This window comes from Polyodon spathula, chromosome 4 (assembly GCF_017654505.1).
Source record: "Polyodon spathula isolate WHYD16114869_AA chromosome 4, ASM1765450v1, whole genome shotgun sequence".
Classification (NCBI taxonomy): Eukaryota; Metazoa; Chordata; class Actinopteri; order Acipenseriformes; family Polyodontidae; genus Polyodon; species Polyodon spathula.
The window spans coordinates 21,582,052-21,602,725 of record NC_054537.1 but is presented as its reverse complement, the minus strand read 5'-3'; the positions used below and the strand labels follow the sequence as shown (position 1 = coordinate 21,602,725).

Below are 20,674 nucleotides of genomic sequence, written 5' to 3'. Positions count from 1 at the left end.
CACCTGTGCGGTGTTGCCAAATCCACCTGTCTGTCTCCTGTGTCAGTGAATTACCCACCACCCTTCCACAGACACATTATGATGACAAGATAAAGCATATATAGATAAACACCGAAGAGCAGCGTACAGTCAGATACAACCAGGAGACAGAGAACTACTTCATCAACCAAAACGCGACAAGCTATCGACTACATTTGAATATATCCAATAGAGTTTATATTAACCAATTCCATGTCTTTTGAAACAAAATGATGTATGAATTAGACAAACAATGAGTAATTAAGATTCAGGGTATGTGAAAAAGTAAGTGAACTGCTGGTTTTCTCAGCTCAATTAAGGGGATAATTACAATCAGGTGTTTAAATAATTAGGTAGGTCTTCAGGGATGAGTTTGGGATGTCCCACCCTATATAAAGATCAGAAACTTTGTGAGTTTGGTCTTCACCTTACAGGTGTGTGGAAACGTGTCATGCCATGATCAAAAGAAATCTCTGAGGGCCTCAGAAAAATAGTTATTTATGCTCATCAGTCTAGAAAGGGTTACACAACCATTTCTAAGGATTTGGGGCTCCACTAATCAACTGTCAGACAGATGGAGAAAGTTCAAGACCACAGTAACTCTACCCAGGAGCAGTCATCCTACCAAAATCTCTCCAAGAACAAACCGGAAAATCATCAAGGAAGTCACAAAGAACCCCAGAGTAAAATCCAAGGATCTACAGGCCACTCTCGCCTTGGCTAATGCGAGTGTTCATGACTCAATTGTCAGAAAAAGACTGAACAAGAATGGTGTTCATGGAAGGATTGCCAGGAGGAAACCACTGCTCTCTAAAAAGAACATTGCGGCTTGGCCAAAGTTCACCAAAAAGCACATAGATTCGAACAGAAGAACTTCATCCCAACCGTCAAGCATGGTGGTGGGAGTGTGATGGTTTGGGGCTGCTTTGCTGCCTCAGGACCTGGACGGCTTGCCATCATTGACACAACCATGAACTCTGCATTGTATGAGAAGATTCTATAGTTACAGGAAACACTTTGTTGTTTTAAATGAGTATGCGTAGTATTATAGTACACAGTATGCATTTGCGGTGTAGCATGTCACAATCAAAACATATCAAGTATATACTGTTTATAGCTTAAAAGCATGCGACACTTAGTGTATAGACAAGTGCAATTGCTAGTTGTACTGTATAAACCGATACCTTGTGAGAAGCTCATTTACTTAATTTGCCGCCTAAGGTGTGTGGGACCAACACACCGCACAGTGCCTTAATCAACATGCTGTGCAGAGGCTTGTATGAATTACCTAATGAAATTCCTTGGCTCCTACTCTAACACACACACACCTCATTTCTACTATCATTAGCAGTGAGTAAGTTGGCATACACAACAATACAAGCTTAATTCCTGTTTCTCTCTTATACTGTAAACATGCACCAAGTGAGCAAAAAAAAAAAAAACAATGATCCAGCCAATTACTTGGAAGTCAATCGGGTTGCTCAATAGCAACTGCACGCATGAAAGAAAATATCTCATTTTGAAAAAGTACAAATACAGTACATCATTCGGCAATGAGCTGCCACAGTGTGTCAAAAATCCCATTCCAGCAGAAAAATTGTAAGGGCGGTACCACTAATACTGTTCAGTTGTGGGGATAACACGGCTGTTACTTGAAGCTAGAGGCAGAGGTTTAGTGACTTAAGCAGAAGACTAGAAGCCAGGAAATCTCAGATTGGCCACTGATTAGCAGCATGACCTGGTAGTCATCTCATCTTTTTCATGCTTCAGTCATAAAACTGGATAGAATTAGACTCCTATTGTGAACAATTTTATGGGTAAATACACATTAATAAAAGTTTTTTGGAAGACTAATCGGTTGTGCCACAGTAATGAGCTTAGTCAGCAGACCTTTATATACTAATCTAAATGTCTTGAGCTAAGTCCTTCTGAAAAACTGGGAACACTGTTTTGACACACTATAACTTCAGACTTCAGAAATGTCCCTCATTCATTTCCAAGAGTACAACTTGAACTTTACAACTATTAAAATAAATATTGTAGGAACATAACTATAGTTTTAAAACACAAGCTCTCCTTTAAATTCTGCTGACTGCCACAATAGGAGAGTGATAGGTCAACGGGACCCTGTAACATACACTACTCCCACTTTAAAAGTCAGCACTCCTGTTTGTGACTGCTACAGGTCACCGAACTTGCTTGTGATACAATTGAGCACAGCAAGGAGACTGAATTATGCTGGAAAATATGCAGCAGAAAAGAACTCCAATGAATTTTCATTTTATAACTTTGATTACATTTGAATCATTGTGTCTGTATTAAAATAAATAATGTATAGGCCTGGGTAAATCATAGTTAAGTAAAAAAAAAAAAAAAAAAAAAAGCAGGTCTACATCATGTCAAACTGGTGGTGGTCCTTACTGTAGGTAAGAAAACTGGTTATCGTTAGTGAATGCCTAAAGAAATATTTATTTAAGCAATTCTGAACCTAATAATCCAACACAGTGACAACAAATCTTATCTTGAAAAAAATACTGTGCTCTCAAAAGTTGTAAAATTTAATTTTTAATATGCATTTTTCAAAAGCATATTTTTTTATTTTTTATTTTTGGTAAATGTAATTTGGTTAAGCCTCTGTTGTAACAACTTGTTAATATTGTTAACAAAAAAAACAAAAACAAACATAGTAATTTAAATGATATTAGAAAACATACATAAATAGCAAAACTGCTTTTAAAGAATATTTGCATTCATTAATAGAGAAACCAAAGTATTTGTGCATTGCACTTGTGGTCAATGCTGTATGAAATAATGACAGCAAGGGAACAAAAATAGTGAGTAATATTAACAGTACATTAACACTTTTGCGTGGTAAAATAAAGTTTTTGTCTTACCGGCTGCTGTTGTTTGTCTTATATTTCCTTTTCCGTGTTTGGGTAATCACTCAGTCTCTAGTAATCACTCAGTCTCTCTTTTCCTGAATCTAGTGACCTGCTTCTGAATAGAAAACAAGGGAGTCAAGCACCCAACTGACAGCCCTTCCCAAGGTGCATTGCAAACATTCCAGGTCCACATGGAAACCGATAGCTCTTGCCAGCATTGCACTTCCCACTGCAATTTCTGAACTGCAACTTCAAATAACTTTTAAATTCTTTCCATATATAAGAGTTCAGCTGAGGTGCAGTACGGCAGGCGTATGCAACTTTTCTTTTAAATCCTAGTTTAAATTTGTGAACACCTGAGGAAAGTGATTCAAACATTCACAAATGGCTCATTTAGCCCCACCAGTCACTATGGAATTCCTTGGCTTTATGTGAACACCTGGATTTTTCAAAACAGCAATAGCTAGAAGGCAAATGAAAATGAGTTATTAGCAGTGCACATGTTAAGGCACAGAGAGAGATAGAAACTTATTCACTGAAAAAAACATAAATTATATTTATGAAATGGACACATTCTCAAGAAAAAGTTCCACCTAGTCCTTCACTCTATTACAGATGGCTGGGTGGGTGACCACCAGATCAGGAAATACACAGCCTACTGCGGAATGAGACGCAAATGTGTTCGCTCTTTATAAAATAAATTAAACCAACCGAAAAAAAAAATAAATAAAAAAAATGGCATGTGGCCAAAATAAATAAACACATTTAATCCAACAAGTATTGTGCTGGTTTAAATCCAGCACATGTAGCCGTTGTTGTTCTTTGTCTTAATTGCTCTTTGTCTTAGTTAGTTAATAATTCTGAGTGGTCCTATTCCTCCATTATTGAATATTTTTTCTATAAATCTCCATTCCTGTGAACACCCAAATTCTTTCCATGTGTAAGGTCAACAAAGGTGCAATAAAATAGGCCGTTGTACCTTTTTTTAAAAATCCTATTTTATTTTTTCTGCATCTGTGAGCACCTCAGGAAAAGTGATTATTTTAATATTAACAATATGCAACTATGTACATGCACTGGTTTATATTTCCCTTACTATTTCAAGGTGTTTGCAATCATTCAAAGTGATTTGGGATTCTGTTACTCCAATATTGAATACTTTTTCTATAAATGTGCATTCATGGAAAATCCTGAATTTTGCATTCATGTGATTTTGAGTTTGCTTTGAGTTTATCTAGAAAATCCTAAATGCTGTGAGTGAACAACCTTACACTGTCTATTCAAACCCTGTGACAGAGTGAACTTTCAACTGTTCCAGCCCCTACTCAACATTCATAGACAGAGAGTAGGCAGGGCTGTCAGAAAGGTCACTCTGGTATGGCTTGAATGGACAGAGGAAGGCTTGTAGGTCCCAGTACTTATAATTTTGCCGACAAGCTCAAAGCAAGGGCAAAAAAGGATAACACAATCCAGAGCTACTCAGAAAGGTTGAAAACACCCTCAAAAAATAAGAGAAATGAATGAAACTACTTTACTGAAACCTGTGGTGGCATTTCTTACCTCTTTCCTACCTTTATTTGCCTGTGCTTCTTCCTTTCAATTGGTTGAATGGTCCCATCAGCATGCTTCAGTTGACCCCTCACAGCCATCAGAGATCTCACTTCCTAAGAAATGGGGCTTCTGTCAAACTAAAAGGTGAGATCCTGGTGTGTGTTTGGAGTTGAAGTATCCTATTGGCTGCAAAGCAAGCCAGTCATTAAGAAAAGCAGATAGCTGGTAACGAACAGGAAATAAGGTCCTGAAAAGTTGGAAACAAATTCACTGTCCAAGTAAAATGATAAAGAAATGCAAGACTATCTGAAAGCAAAACCTGAAAATAGTGATTTCTTTAACCATGTGTAGTTACCATGTGTTTTATAATAAAAATACATGTTGGATAAATCATTTGGGACCTATATAGTGAATTAATTTACATGACTCAGAAAATATGTGGAATTATTTTGTTAGCTACAATCACTTTATGACAATAAATTTTGAATTTCATTTGAGTTGATTAACATGTCACAAATCCATTATTTAATCTAGGATTGTTGTTTGACATGAACGGGTGCAGACCTCACTTTATATTATGAGATTAGAACGGTCACATTTCATCAATGCGCTCTAATGAATAGACCCTTTTCATCCCACATTTACAGATAGAGAGATAGTGTCAAGATCTTAATCTTACCTTTTTGTTGTTTTTATCAGTGTCGCAACCTTACAGCAGCTTTTAAAAAATACCAAAAGATTGAGGCGCCATAATTCACACTTTATCCTAGGGATAGTTCTTTCTAGAATAGTTTATAAGAATTCCATTCTTGGAAATATATTACCCTATATAGATATAATATATATACCTATATATATATATATATATATATATATATATAAACAAGACCAATCAACTTACTATTCATTAATATGAAAGTGACCATATATGATACTATTTTAGGTACTTGTTTAAGTGGGTAACAGAATAAAATGGGAATATGACAAATGTAAACTTTAATCTTTTAACCAAGCCCATTTCTAGTTCTGCACACATTAAATATGTTGTTTTCATCATTCATCATTCCAAATGTACTCTTGTCCAATCCTCTTTTAGTCATAGTCTCACCATTTTATAACTAATTTTGATCAAATTAACGCAGTTTGATTGGGATTTAAAATCTTTCACAGTTTTGTGTATAATTTTTGTACAGTGCATGGAAAAGATTAACAAATTTATTACTGTTGCACTGTTTGTTATAACTACATATTAAATTTGAGCTTTTCTTTGCCTTGGGCCATATTACTCATCAGAGCCATCCCATAATTATTGCTTAATAAATAGCCACTGGAACAGAACAGTGTGTGCTTTTTTTTATCAGGGTGGGGTCCTATATCTATTGTTCATCCATAAAAAAAACAAACATATCTGTAAATTTCCATAGCAACTACTTATACAATGTGCAATATTAACAATTTACGTACAATTTAACACAAATAATTGATCCCTTTTAGTATGCTAAAAATGAATACATTTTGATTAACAAAATTAAAAAGGCAGTACTTCTTCTATAGGGGTTTAAAGATGTTATTTACATTTGTGTCTTAATTCATATTTTGTTTATTCTCCTAAATATGACAGTAATTCCAGGAAACTAATTTGAGTATCATGAACTTCATATGGACATATATATATATATATATATATATATATATATATATATAGTCAAGACTGATCTCCGTAATACACTGTTACAATAATATCTTAAAATTCAAATATTTGTACCTATTGAAATATTAGCCACATTGCGAGTTTACACCATGGAATCAAAATGGATTTAATTAGGAGTTTTTGCCACTGATCAACACAAAAAAGTGAAAAATAAAATCTAGAAATTGTTCTAAATTAATTACAAATATAAAACAGAAAATAACTGATTGCATAAGTATTCACTCCCTTTGCTATGACACCCCTAAAGAAGCTCTGGTGCAACCAATTGTCTTTAGAAGTCACATAATTAGTTGAATGGAGTCCACCTGTGTGCAATGAATGTGTTTCATATGATTTCAGGTTAAATACACCTGTCTCTGGAAGGTCCCACAGTTGGTTAGTAAATTTCCTAACAAAAACTACATCATGAAGATGAAGGAACATTCAAAGCAAATCCAGAATAAGGTTCTTCAAAAGCACCAACCAGGGAGGATATAAGAACATTCCCAAGGCATTGACTATCCCCCGGAGCACAGTAAAGTCCATTGTTAAGAAATGGAGAGAATATGGCACAACTGTGAATCTATCTAGAACAGGCCATCCTCAAAAACTGAGTATCTGGGCGAGATGGGCACTCTTCAAGGAGGCCACCAAGAGGCCTATGGCAACTCTAAAGGAGTTACAGTCTTCCACGGCTGAGCTGGGAGACACTGTGCATATGGCAACAATAGCCCGGGTGCTTCACAAAATTGGCCTTTATGGGAGAGTGGCAAAAAGAAAGCCATTGTTGAAAAAAACTCACATCAAATCTCGGCTAGTTTTCCAGAAGGCATGTGGGAGACCAAGTGGAAGAAGATGGAAGAAGATTCTATAGAGCTTTTTTGGCCTCAACGATAAGAGCTTTGTTTGGTGCAAGCCTAACACCGCACATTATCTTGAGAACACCATCCCTACAGTGAAGCATGGTGATGGCAGCATCATGCTATGGGGATGCTTCTCTGCGTCAGGGCCTGGAAAGCTCGTAAAGATAGAGAGCAAAATGGATGCAGCACAGTACAGAGAAATCCTGGAGGAAAACCTGCTGAAGTCTGTAAGAGACCTGGGACTTCCAACAGAACAATGACCCCAAACATACAGCGAAGCCACATTGGAGTGGCTTAAAAAGAAAAAGGTCAACATCCTGTAGTGGCTGAACCTCAATCCAATTGAGAATATGTGGAAAGAGTTGAAAGTTGCTGTTCACCAAAGGTCCCCATCCCATCCGGTGCTTGAACAATTTTGCAAAGAAGAATGGGCAAAAATTATGGTGTCCAGATGTGCAAAGCTGGTTGACACTTACCCAAATAGATTCATGGCTGTAATTGCTGCCAAAGGTGCCTCTACCAAATATTGATTCAAGAGGGTGAATACTTATACAATCAATTATTTTTTGTTTTGTATTTGTAATTAATTTAGAACAATTTGTAGATTTTATTTTTCACTTTGACATTATGGACTTTTTTGTGGCAAAAACTCCTAATTAAATCCATTTTGATTCCATGCTGTAACACAATAAAATGTGGAAAAGTCCAAGGGGAGTGAATACTTTTGAGATCCACTGTATATACGTACAGATGCTACTGAGCTGTGGTTTGCTGCCATGAATAAAAACTTGCTTTTTCTTCCCATAATCCCTCTGGGAAATGATGTTGTAATGTAGTTGAGAGTTCACCTCTTAATAAGTCTATAATATGTTCTGTACCCAAAACTAGGGCTGAGCACCAGCCAAAACAAGTCTGTGTTTCACAACTCCTGCAGCTGGAAAAAAATCTCCCTGGTGAAGTAGTCAGAACATGTAAGAAGTAAGGGCAAAGCACAGCTTTCACATATTTAGTTTGAGACTGCAACCAGGTATGTACTACCTTTACAATGAATCATTAAAAATCCCAAAGCTTTTTAGGATAAACAAGTATGTCAGCAACACACATCCCCCACCAAGGCTGTAAATTCAAAAGCTGATGATCATGACATACAGCTACAGTATGTACGGAATAGGAAAGAATTCAATGGCAAAAACTGTGTTAAAGTAACATTAAGGTTTCGTTGCAAAAGTCCAAACGATTAGGAAATTGCAAATTAAGGTAGCCATGCAACCTTAACTCTGCACCCTTATGTGTATGTTTCCCGTCACACTTGACATCACATATGACATCATCAATGACCTCTGCAATGACATCACTAAGCACATGACAAATTCTCCATATGGTCATACGGACATAACACTGGGAAATCAGTGGATGTCCTTCTGATTGATAACATGTTCACTACCGCATTAGCAATGTTTAACAACAGAATTCCTTCTACTCAGAAATGTGTAAATGATGTTCATATATGTAATGATGAGTATTAGATCTTTGGATAGGAGTACCTGAAAACAAATGGGACATGCAATATGTCAAATCCTACATATGTTAACACTTTCCATTGCATTTCACTGAAAAGGCGCAAGGGTAAAGGGGTCTATTATAGTACTGTATGGTATACTGTTGCTACATGAAGCAGTGTTTTATGTCTCTTGTAAGTGTCACAAGTGACGTTTTATCAATTATTTTTATTTTTTGTACTGAAATGACTAATTATTGTGTTTTCTGTTTACGATGTACCCTTACCTGATTTATTTTTCTTTTGTATTTCTTTTTCTTGTTGCATTTTAGAAACTGAACTGTTTGCTAGAATTGTTAAACAGATGGAAGAGAAGGAAAAAGGAAGAGAGTCTTGGCTTCCCTGAAAGAAGGATTCTGGCTGTAGGGTAATTAACAGATTTGGATTTCTTTGTTTTGCTGTTTTGGGATTTTTGTTGTTTCAGGACTGTGCTACAATTTTTCTGTTTATTTCTTGGATTTTCTTTTTTTTTGTTTATGTACCGTGACTGCTTTTCACATCCGCCATATTGGGCTGTTTTTTCTTTTTTTTTTTTTTAACACTACCAGACACTACAAAGCTCACTGGGATTCTAGAAAGACGTTTTTTGGAGCTGTATACATGTTTTCATTTTTTCCGATCGTGCTTTCGTTTTGCAGGGCTACATTGCAAGGGTTGTCCAGGTTTGAGCAGACCGTGCCAGGAGTCCTGTGACCAGTGAAGAGACGGGAAGTGACATTCATTATTATTCGCTTATTTTTTTGAGACTTTGATATATTACAAACAGTATATCCATAACTTATATTTACCCACCCTGAGATGACGCTGTGTTCTGTCAGGGTATGCATGAAGCCCACCAAGGTGATACTTACCGGTTCCATGTAGGAGATCGAGGTCGAGGGGTCCATTCCAGGGTGATACTTGTCCACCGTTGGGGGTCAAAGTTCAGTGGTCCAGTCCAGGGTGCAACAGTCGGGTTCCAGAACCGGAGAGGGATACACGAGTCAGAGTAAGCAGCTGGAACACAGGAATGCATGAGAAAGCTTTACTTACTGTTGTACACATTTCTGACGGCCTCCTTATTTGCCCCTCCTTCCCCCTCTCAGGTTTCCCGGGATCTCCATCTTCATCTTCTTCAGTGGGTCGGCATATCATTGCAGTGAGGTCCATTGGTGGTTCGTTATGGGGGATAGTGGACCTCAGGACAAGGGGGTAGCTGAGTGGTTTAGGAACCAACTTTAATAGGACTTCCAATACTTTTACTGGACTCTTTGTATGGCAGCTAAACATTTTATTTATTTATTTTTTTGAGACTTTTACCAACAGGAGGGGATTACCTCAGTTTGTATTTTTTTTTTTTTTTTTTGGGGGGGGGGGGGGGGGGGGGTGGATTTCTCCCTCATTTTTAGCAGTTTCTATTTGCAGCTAGTTTGTGTGTGGTTTTTAAAGGGCATTTTTTACCCTGTTAAGAAACAATAACATTTGTTTTAACCTACCTATGTTTTCCTTAGTGTGTGAGTGAGTCCTCCTGGGGATCAAAAAAAAAAAAAAAAAAACTGTTCCGGAAAGGTTATTACTGCTTGGTCATAAAGGTCCTTGCCCTTTTCAAACTTAAGGTGGCCTTGTTCATACTATTCAAATAATCTATTTACTTGTGGTTACCCCTAGTCACCCCACCCGTGACACAAGCATAATGTATATGCATTACAATCTACCTCTTGTTTATGTACTTCATTGAATAATATTACATTTTCACAATGGTGAACTGCAGAAATCTGCAATTGTACCTAAACATTTTAATGACATAATTGCCTTCCACCATAACATTATGTTAGAAAGCATTCAGTCAACTGCAAAGTTTGAAAGAATAATGGTTAATCACAGTGCAAACATACACATACTGCAGAATATGCAGTAACTCCTTTTGCCTTGTGAAACAGTGCAGTTAAAACAAGAAAGCCAATGTTGCAGATTCCAGATAAAGAAAATATTGCTTGTATGAATATCACTGCTGATAGCGTTTGGAGAAATATGGCTTGTTTACCATTAGTTCCAGTAATATATGGAAGGTCCCTAATTAACTCTATAGCACTACTGTATTCTGTTTATTGGTTTTACTTAGCACACTGGTGAAATAATTAGCTTGGCAGAAAACTTTATGAGAATGCTAATGCAGTTACTGAACATGTTACCAATCACAAGGACTATGATTTCCCAGTATTATATCCATATGGCCAGCCTTCGGGGAGAATTTGTCATGTGCTTAATGATGTCACTGCCAATGTCACTGATGATGTCATGTGTGATGTCAAGTGTGATGAGAAACATACACATAAGGGTGCACAGAGCTAAGGTTACGTGGCAACCTTAACTTGCAATTTTCTGACCCTCTGGACTTTTGCAACGAAACCTTACTGTTACTTTAACAAAATTTTTGCCATTGAATTTCCATTGTTTTGCATAAGGCATCCTGGAAAATCAAACAACCACATCTGCCACATAGTGAGATACTAAACAGCACAGAAGAAAGAGACATGCACCAGGTATGTAAAGTTTTTTTTTTTTTAAAGCCATATTTATTGACGCCAAATGAAACGTGAAAAATATTAATCACTGACCCTGAGGATGGAGAGGGGACAGCAACGATTGTACCTGAGGCTGGGGAGGTGGGGACAACTTTGAACAGTAGTGCTGAGGGCAGTTATTCTTCATGTTGCATGGCTGTCCACTCTCTCTAGAAAGATCATGTAAGAATCATGCAGGTTTTTAGGCAGTCTGATGCGTTGTGTGCATTGTGTATCATTACACTGAAACCATTGCTCATCTTTTCACAGCCAGGCATCATAATGAGAATGGCTGATGGTTTTCCCTTTGTGGAACACAATTGCCCGAGTTGAAAATACTTTCCTATCAATTCCATGCTTGTAATTGTCAAGTGCTGTATTAATTGCAATATCATATAATTTTAATAAAGAATATGGGGGATAATTAATTCTGTGTTTGAGTTTTACAATGGCGCTATATAAATCAGGTGATACGGAGCAGTATGTTTTTTTTTCTAACCAGCACAAGGGGTAGGATAAACGTATAAAATGCATTCATCTCTTTACAAAATCATTTTCTTTTTGTAATATTCTTAAAAAATTGTAAGCTGGAGCATGTTATCATTTATATCTTGTTGTCAACCAACATTTTCTTATTATTAATCTTCCCTAAATGTGGACCTCAGTATGAACCTCTGAAAGACATCTGTACTGTAACAGTGTCGCTGCTTGCAACTGCTGTACTAGCTGCATGCCTATTAGTTTCCCCAGTGTTGAAGGCACAAACACAAACAAATTATCACTGATTACCAGTTTTAAACCAGACAGAAACACAGATGTGACCCGTGTGTGCTGAACTATATATTCCATGTCTCCCTATTCAATGGAACGGTCGCAGGTTACTATGCCTAGCAATAATGTCACAAAGCAGTGACGTCAGACCATTATCTTTGGGGCTCAATTTCTGTAAAACCAGCACCCCACAAAATATATTAATACCCCATTGCACATCGATACCCCTGGGACTATGTGTATGCTGAGCGTGGTTCCTTAATTTGCTAGACTTTTTGAGATACAGGTGTACAAAAAAGATTCTGAGTCATTAAAAAAAAAAAAAAAAAGAAAAACAGATGTTTTTTTTTAATGACTTAATCCCTAGAGGGGGGTAATTGTAACTGTACAACATACGGTTGCGGTCGCACATAAGAATTTGTAGTGTTTGTCTATTTGAGTTAAAATCTTAAAAACATATATTAATTTGATATAGACATTATTAATTCCAAAATTGCCCATTCCCTCTCATGCATAATGGCATATTAACAAATCACTTAAACTGAAAGGGCAGCTACAGATTTCTAAATTACATTTTCTTTTGCTTTCTCCTCGACTGGCTTTCTTATTTCCCCTGCAGCATTGGTCGTAAGTGACACTGGCGCTTATTAATTAATTGCCCCTGAGAGACCAGTCTGGGGGCTGACCAATGGAGTGGAAAGACAGCCGGCTGCAGGGGGAGTAAAGCACTGTAACAGATGCTAGTTTACTGTCAACGGCTAGCTGACTATCAATCACCTGGGCAATTCTAGTCCTCCCATCGCAAAGAAGGGATAGAAGAGAAGATGGCGTGGGACCTGCAGCCTTGCTCATTCCTTTCTCTGTTCGGGACGATATCCGTGTTGTTGTCTCTCTACATGTCCATTGTTGTTCCACAGATCCTGGACCCTGAGGTAAGTGCAGGCTGATCATCTTTCTCAAGCTTCCCAGAATTGTGTTGTCAGGTTACCACTGACATTACAGTTTCTGGGCTCTCAATACCTGGCCGGGAGCTGGGAATGTAAGGTGGTATGTCAGGTTCACATTATATAGACCAAAACTGCAAGCAAAAAAATTGGGTAGTTTCAACACAAAAGGTGCAAAACTTTTTTTTTTTTTTTCCTTGCTTGGTTTAAAATGTAGACCACATGAGGATTTCATGTAATAAATTAACACTCCTGGAGAATTCTTTAGAATGTACATTAAGGGAGATAAATTCATCTGGCTTTAAAACAAGTCCCATTATAATGATTGGGTTTGTTATAGATTTAAAAAAAAATGGCAGCTACATTTAAAGTGTAATTTTATTTGGATATTTGACACTTAAACAGCATTGATAAAATAAAATAAATACAATGAACCATTGCAATGTGCCTTTAAATTCTGTGTTACACTTGAGCTTGTATAAGATATCCAATGCAATCGAATACATAAATATTTTTACAAATACGAAACATGATTAAAACCTAATATGTGTATTTTTTAATTAATTCATATCTTGCACATACTATTTTCATAAACATAGAGGGGGAAGGAATTACTGGATTGACAAAAGCTGTTGTTACTATGTTAGAGGTGTATGACAAGCAGCAATGCCAAAAACAACACAATAAAATGTGCTCTGCTTTATTATTGGTTTAATAATGTAAAGGATCAATCACTTTAACCTGTCAAATAAGAAGAAGAACAAAGCAAACTGTGACATCTCCTATGATTGGGGTTTCTAACTTTGCGGTTCTACTGTAATATAAATGTAATATGAAACAAATAAAAAATACATGGATGTTCCCCTGTGCAAAAGTTTTCAATGTTTAGAGATTGCACAAAAAACTGACGGTAAACAGTGGCTATACACCACAACTTTGTTCTTTGCTTACTTGTTAATATTAAAGCTTTAGAAGAGAGGGTCTAGTGGGAAGATCAGTTCATCAGCTGACAGGAAGAACTCTTCGTTCAACAAGTATCTAGATTGCACTTGCTTAAGGTACAGTGCATATAGAAAGTCTACACCGCTCTGAACTTTTTTCACATTTTGTTGTGTCAGTACTTCAGAGTTTCTTATCTGCACACCATACTCCATACTGTTAAGCGGAAAAAAATTATATATTAAAAATACAAAACTGAAAGATCATAATTGTTTAAGTCCCCTCCCCCCTGAGTTAATACTTGATGGAAGCACCTTTGGCAACAATTACAGCTGTGAGTCTGTTGGGATAGGTCTCTACCAACTTTGCACACCTAGATTTGACAATATTTGACCATTGTTCTTTACAAAACTGTTCAAGCTCTATCAAGTTCCTTGGGCAGTGTTGATAGACAGCAATCTTCCAGTCATGCCACAAATGTTCAGCTTTGGCTGTGTGCTTTGGGTCATTGTCATGCTGAAAGGTGAACTTCTGTCCCAGTTTCAGCTTTCTTGAAGAGGGTAGTAGGTTTTCCTCAAGGACTTCTCTGTACTTTGCTCCATTCATTTTCCCTTCTATACTGACCAGTGCCCCAGTCCCCCTACGATGAGAAACATCTCCATAACATGATGCTGCCATCACCATGCTTCACAGTAGGGATGATGTTCTTTGGGTGATGTGCTGTGTTGGGTTTGCACCAAACATAATGCTTTGCATTTAGGCCAAAAAGTTCCATTTTAGTTTCATCAAACTTTTTGCCACATGGCTACAGAGTTTTTTTTTTTCTTTGTTTTACATTCTTCAAACAGGATTCAAGGTGGGCTTACTTGAGTAATGGCTTCCTTCTTGCCACCCTACCATAAAGGCCAGGTTTGTGGAGTGCTTGGGATATTGTTGTCACATACACACTTTCACCAGTCTTGGCCATAAAAGCTTGTAACTCTTGCAAAGTTGCCATTGGCCTCTTGGTAGCCTCTCTGATCAGTCTTCGTATTGCTCGGTCATCCAGTTTGAAGGGACGGCCTAATTTAGGCAGGGTCTTGGTGGTGCCATACACCTTCAACTTCCTAATAATCTTCTTGACCGTAGTCCAAGGGATATTCAAGGCTTTTAATATTTTTTATACCCATATTTTTTTTATGCCTTTCAACAACTTCTTTTGAAAGCGCCTTGGTGCTCATGGTTGAGTCTTTGCTTTGAAATGCAATACCCAGCAGAGGGAACCTACAGGAACTGCTGAATTTATCCTGAAATCATGTGAATCACTACAATTTAACACAGGTGGAGGCCACTTAACTTAATGTGTGATTTTGAAGTCGATTGGTTACACCTGAGCTAATTTAGGATTGCTATTACAAGGGGGATGGACACTTATCCAACCAAGTTATTTCAGTTTTTATTTTTAATTACATTTCTACAAATTTCTAGAATATTTTTTTCACTTGGAAGTTGTGGGGTAGGGTGTGTAGATACATAAAAAAAAAAACAAAAAAAACAATTTTAATGTATTTTAATTCCAGGCTATAAGTCAACAAAAGGTGAAAATTTTAAAAGGGGATGTATACTTTCTATAGGTACTGTATACAAGCAGTTTTATAAGTCCCTATTATTTTTTATTTAGTATACAGGGTTTATTTCTTCATAATAAAATACCGTTTTAGTTTCAGGAAATTTTTCTCAACTGTTTTTGGCTTCATTATCAAAGTTTCATAAATAAAAAGAAGAAAATTGCAAGAAGGAAAGCATTGCCCTGAGTCTTAAAATGTAAATAAATCCATTACAGAAGCATTGCATGAAAAATTGCATTCAAATGACTTTGTTTGATGTTTAGTGTATCCTATGTTATTATACTGCAGAGCTTGACTGCCTGTTCTACTCGAGTCTCGTTTTGTTATGAAATAAACAAGAATAAATCAATGTTAATCCATTTCTGATATCATAACAGAAAAGGTTCTGGTTTCTGTTTCTGGTAAATTATAAAAACATTACAAATGAAAAAAAAGGATTATTGGATTTGAAGATTAAGATTAGATTATTTGAACAAAAAAAAAAAAAAAAAAAAAAAAAAAACATTTCCTAGCATTTAGCAAGATGACATGCTTGTTTGTTTCCGTCGCTATTCCATATACATAGGCCTAAATACATTACTGTAAGTCCTTCTGAAATTCTTTGCTGCTTAAAGAAACGCTAATCTATGCTTTAAAATAAAATATCTTACTTATTAACTTTATCAGTATTATTACTGGTCCTCGTTTATTGTGCTGATAATCTTTTGGTTCTTCAATTATTTTCCTTTTTTTTTTTTTTTTACATTAATTCAAGATATGTAAATATTTCAAATAAATTGCTATAGATGAATTGCTGCTTTCTAGTACCTTTACTGTAGGTCACATGATCTGACAAAAACTAGATAATTGGAGTTTGAACTAAAACACATGAAGAGGTACCAGGAAGCAACTTTGCTTATTTTATTTTTTATTTTTTAATCTATATCTTTCAAATTGAAGTACAAATACAAGCAGTGAAACAAAACCAGAACATATTCAACAGAAGAAAACTCACCAATGCTTAAAAGGAAAGAAACGTGATTTTAAAACCACTGCTTTAACTTGAATAGCAAATTGGCAGTTTTACACAAAGTAATAACAAAACCATTAAAAACCTCTCTGCATACAAACAGCAGATGGTGTTCATCTTTGTGTGCTTTAGGCTCTTCCCAAATCCATTCCCTCTGTTCATCTAAGTTTGAGTCTCAGAAACCCCTATCAGTTCAAGCTTTGATGATTTCTTGCAATACCTTATTTATAAAACAGATTTTCTACCTTGGCAAATCAGGTTTAAGCATTATGTAAGGAAACATTGTATGCAATGACTGGTGTGTTGGCTTTTTAAGTTCTGTATTACCTAGAAACATAAGAATAAACAAGACCATTATTGTAGACTCAATAAACGTTAGGTTACTTACCATAACCCTGGTTCCCTGAAAGAGAAGACGATCACCAAAACATTACGTATGGGATATGCCTCCTATTGGTAGGAATTTTCTGAGCTCTCTATACCAGAGCTGCTGACAGGCCCCTTCCTGGGATGATGCCCTTGGTCCCAACTACCGAGGGATTAAAACCATCATTCAACGGAAGCTATTTCTCTTTTTGCATTGTTCCCCTTAGGGCAACCTCGTGGTTGGTGGTCGTCTTCTCTTTCAGGGAACAAGGGTTACGGTAAGTAACCTAACATTCCCTTTAAATTCAAAGACGGCAACCAAAACAAGGGAAACGTATACCAGAGCCGTCGCGAGGGAGAAGGAATGGCAGCATACAAGGGACACGTCAGAACCGCTTAACCCTAGGTTAGCGGTACAAGCGTGCAACCTCAAGGACCCTCGTGCCTACTGAAGGCAAAGAAGGATCTACCACATTCAAGCCAGTGCCTGTGTCCGAAACACAGATCGCCATGGTTCTGCTGGTGTCGCCCAGGGGATCTGCAAAAAGTTTGCAGCACGCCCCATCAGTGCCGACATAGAGCTGGACAACGGTGGCAAACTAGTCTCTGAGGCTGCCTCAAGGGCTGCGGCTCTGGCTTGGCCTGGGCTCCCATGGGAGACCCAAGGGCCGAAGCTGGTGTGGGTAGTAGCGGGACCGGGACCTCTACCAATGCCTCTACCAGGACCTGGGCCATCTGCTCCTTGAGGTAAATAATGTCCCTCGTCTGCCTTGAGCTCTTCACCCTTTTTGTGGGAGAGTGACTACGAGGTGTTGGCATAGGGACCTGAGCGGAGGGGATGGGGCCCTGAGGGCTGCTGACGGCTCTACTGTGGGAGACTGAGCCTCATTGCCCTTTTGAGCCTATTGCGACGTACTCTGGGCTGAAAAGCCACGCATAAGTTGCAGAAGTCCTCTCTTCCTATGGGCTCAGTGGCATGTTGGACCCCTAGGCGTTGCACGCAGAGTGCGTGCCTATCATTGAGTGGCATGTTCGTCTTACAAGATGCGTAGGCATGGAACAACTGGATGCTCGTCATGGCTGTAACACACTGAGTAAACCAAGCTCTGTGCACACTAATTGCACCACATGTGCACCAAGCGCACTGTGTGCACCAAAGTACCATGGGCTGAGCACCTGGGGACAGCTGATGCAGCGGTGCCTACCCTAACCATGTGTAGTCACACACCTGGTCAGCGTGTAACGTATACCAGGGGACACACAGGCCCGAAGCCGTAGGGGTGAATCTGTGGATGAAGTACAATAAGCAATAAACAATAAACAATAACAGTAGGAACACACTGCTTTTGTTGTTTTTTTGTTAAGGCCTAACGCACCGAGGTGGGCAGGCTGAGGCAGCCGGCGCAGTTTACTCTACTGCCCTGTGGAGGACAAGGCCTGCTGTTGTTTTTTAATTTATATATATATATATATATATATATATATATATATATATATATATATATATATATATATATATATATATATATATATATATATATATTAACTGCTAACAGCAGCCAGCAGAGTCGCTCAACAGTGGGGGTAAGGCGAAGCCTAGTCCCATTGGCATGCTTCCACACAAGTGAAGGCTAGAAGAGACAACAACATCCACTCCTTTAAATCAGTACTGCACAGGCAGTCGACTCATGTGCCACAGACAGAAAGCAGCAGCCTGCAATGCGTGCAGGTTGCTGAGGGAAGATAGAAAGAAAAAGATGAATCAGGAGTCACTGATTTCGTGAAAGCAGCAAGCCAGCTTTCAGCTTGAAAGGCAAGGGAACTGCAATAGATTCAAGCTCAGGAGGTCTTACCTTACTGTCTTGAGAGGCAAAAAGAGAAATGGCTTCTGTGGGACGATGGTTTTAATCCCTTGGTAGGCAGGACCGAGGGCGTCATCCCAGGAAGGAGCCTATCAGCAGCTCTGGTATAGAGAGCTCAGAAAATACCTATCAACAGGCAGGCATATCCCATACGTAACATTTTGGTGGTCATCTTCGAATTGAAAGGGAATCATCAGTTCATAGCAACTGTTAACGTACTCTGTAGATGAAGCATGGACTGTCAGTGTAGGTGTAGGTACATATTAACAGCTGTTGCAGTCTTTCTTAATCCATAAAAATATATAATTGGAATAATGCACTCCGTCCATCTCTGATTCTTGTTGATTTAGTCAATGAGATAAAACTTGGCAAAGAGGACTTCTCCAGTGCTGTAGCTTCAGAGACTTTTCTAAGTGAATTAAATTGATTAATACTGTAATGGAAATTTCAACTGCATAAAGATAAGATGCAAAATGCATCCCCTATTCCTTTTATCATGGATATTACTATGACTACTGATGTAGGAACTAGTAAAAATACCTGCCTGCTTGATTTGCCTTTACACTGTAATTAAGAGTTTAGAAATTAAAAAATTAAAGTCTTATGCGTTAGATTTAAAAACACATATTTTATATTTACTGTATACACACTGCAATGTTTCTTTGTGTGTCTAATATACATTTATTATTTGTTTGTTTAGCAGATGCCTTTATCCAAGGCGACTTACAGAGACTAGGGTGTGTGAACCATGCATCAGCTACTTACAACAACGTCTCACCCGAAAGATGGGGCACAAGGAGGTTAAGTAACTAGGGACCTGGTTACAAGCCCTTTCTTTAACCAGCGGACCACACAGCCTCCTGTGTATAGTCTAATATACTCTCTAATAATTAAAATCAACTAAAATGTGTTTTTCTGGCATATGCAGGGTTATAAATAACATTTTGCACAACTGTAAAAAAAAATAAATAAATAAACCAAAACTAACTTTTGACAATAAAGAAGACCACTTCCTGCTATTCATAGACTGTCCACTAGATGTAGCTCATGGTCTAGACATAAAAACATGTTCCTTCAAGGCACTAAGGGACTTGATCCACATATGTGGATCTAAGTTTTTAATATAAAATGGCAATTGTTCTTTTACTGTAAGCCCTTTTCATGTGTAACAGTTCTCTGAAGGTAGATGCTTTTTTTTAAATCTTTAGAACAGTACTGAACCCGAGAAGCTCATCTAGAATTTTGTGTTCAGTTCTGGTCACCTCGCTGAAAAAAGGATATCGCTGCTCTAGAAAGAGTGCAAAGAAGAGCATGTCATATGCAGACAGGCTAAAAGAACTGAATTTCAGTCTTGAACAAAGAAGACTATACAGCAATCTGATTCAAGCTTTCAAATTTCTAAAAGACATCAAGAAGCTGCTTGATGAGATTCTGGGATCAATAAACTACTAACAACCAAACGAGCAAGGTGGGCCGAATTGCCTCCTCTCGTTTGTAAACTTTGTTATGTTTTTATGAAGCTGGATTTATTCTGTCTGACCAGTAGGATTACTGTGGGATTAGCTAGTCGCATTTAGACCACAAATCGCGTTTTCAGCGCAAAGACAAATACAGCACAGTTCTATTCATGGACTCGCGATCCTAAGCGCTATTCGATTCAAAATAAGCAAGAATCCCAACCCCCCCCCCCCCCCCCCCCCCCAGCTTCAACAGCCGCTACTAAAGCATGTCTTCAAATTAAGGGATTCAATGATTCTGGCAGGCATCTCTAGAGATCTTAAAAAGCCTTGACAGGTTGACACCGTTGAGTCCATTTTTTCTAAGAATCAGACTGTAACTCATCTCTGGGTGCTGAATTCTAGCTAGTTGTCAATGGCCTTGCCACAGGAAGTAATGAGGCTTGAAGTTATCCTATAATATTTGGTCGTAAAACCTAATTTAGGGTATTATTTTGCAATACCCATGTCATTTTTTTTATACTTCTAAATCTGTAGCACAAACTACATGCTTAGGTATTTGGTTTTCATTTCACAATAACCTGATTAAAAAAAAAAAAATCATTAGTGTTTTT

The 20,674-nt window shown here is 37.7% G+C and overlaps 1 protein-coding gene and 1 long non-coding RNA gene across 8 annotated transcripts in view; both read right to left on the bottom strand.

The window, feature by feature from the left end:
- LOC121314309 (ALS2 C-terminal-like protein) overlaps positions 1-4,479 on the bottom strand; it is a 36,868-nt gene extending 32,389 nt beyond the window's left edge. For 4 of the 7 annotated variants that reach the window (XM_041247421.1, XM_041247419.1, XM_041247425.1 and 1 more), the window contains exon 1: positions 2,913-3,245. The gene's annotated coding sequence lies outside the window, so the exon portion shown is untranslated. Of the gene's footprint in view, positions 1-2,912; positions 3,247-4,460 lie in introns of those variants that run through there. The other 3 variants (XM_041247420.1, XM_041247424.1, XM_041247422.1) reach the window with 3 other exon arrangements.
- A 3,905-nt stretch (positions 4,480-8,384) lies between these two features.
- LOC121313814 lies at positions 8,385-13,023 on the bottom strand. Its single transcript, XR_005950043.1, has 3 exons — positions 12,654-13,023; positions 9,414-9,558; positions 8,385-9,249 (listed from the first exon to the last, which is right to left on the bottom strand). It is a non-coding gene; the product is annotated as an uncharacterized LOC121313814 (long non-coding RNA).
- Positions 13,024-20,674: the final 7,651 nt, after the last annotated feature.